This window comes from Hippocampus comes, unplaced genomic scaffold (genome assembly GCF_001891065.2).
Source record: "Hippocampus comes isolate QL1 unplaced genomic scaffold, H_comes_QL1_v1.1 C16868762, whole genome shotgun sequence".
In the NCBI taxonomy this organism is placed as follows: Eukaryota; Metazoa; Chordata; class Actinopteri; order Syngnathiformes; family Syngnathidae; genus Hippocampus; species Hippocampus comes.
The window spans coordinates 1-1,052 of NW_017840353.1; the positions used below are offsets into that span (position 1 = coordinate 1).

General features: G+C 56.1%; 1 pseudogene; it reads left to right on the forward strand.

The window, feature by feature from the left end:
* The first annotated feature begins 170 nt into the window (after positions 1-170).
* LOC109509362 (cytoplasmic protein NCK2 pseudogene) lies at positions 171-1,047 on the forward strand (annotated as a pseudogene).
* The last annotated feature ends 5 nt before the right edge of the window (positions 1,048-1,052 follow it).

A 1,052-nucleotide genomic window follows, 5' to 3' on the forward strand; every position in this document is an offset into this window, starting at 1 on the left:
TATATATATATATATATATATATATATATATTGCAGATTTGCAGTACACCCATTGCCAGGGGGCTGGCGCTGTGGTTGGTCAGCGGCGAAAAGTACTGTAAAACTTTACGATGAAAGTATCTTGTATCGTATCGTAAAGGCAGCTTTCGAAACTTCAGTTAAAAAAAAAGTGATGTTTGTCACCCTCGTTTCATTCTCACGACAGGTTTGGGAAAAACAAAGAGGAAAACAAGTGCCCGCGATGCTTCGCCGACGCCAAGCTCCGATACGGAATACCCCTCTAACGGTAGCGGTCTCGGTGGGGGAGGAGGAGGAGGAGGCGGCGGAGGGGCGGCGGAGAGAATCAACGACCTCAACATCCCCGCCGTGGTCAAGTTCGCCTACACGGCGGAGAGGGACGACGAGCTGACCTTGACGAAGGGCTCCCGGGTGGTGGTGATGGAGAAGTGCAGCGACGGGTGGTGGCGAGGCAGCCAGGCAGGACGTGTGGGCTGGTTCCCCTCCAATTACGTGCAGGAGGAGATGGTAGGGGCGGAGGACAGAGAGGAGGGGGATTCCTCACGGATATACCACACTCAAGGGACCATGCTTGCCAACGGGAGCGTCGGCAGCCGCGTGCTGGACGTCGTGCAGACCCTCTACCCCTTCAGCTCTGTCACGGAGGAGGAGCTCAACTTTGAGAAGGGCGAGGTCATGGAGGTGGTGGAGAAGCCGGAGAACGACCCCGAGTGGTGGCGGTGTAAGAACTCGCGCGGCGTGGTCGGCTTGGTTCCTAAAAACTATGTGATGGTGCTGGACGAGCGAACCGGCCCGCCTTCCTCCAAGACCATCTCGCCGCAGAACCGCTACGCGGCGCCGTCGCGCTCAGGCAGGTTCGCCGGGAGGGACTGGTACTACGGCAACGTTACCCGACATCAGGCCGAGCGCATACTTAATGAGCGAGGGGACGACGGTGACTTCCTCATACGGGACAGCGAGTCGTCGGTGAGTCAAAAAAACATAAATTGCCACTTTTTGGGTTGTAAATGGGTCGAAAATTTCCGCAATGGTGA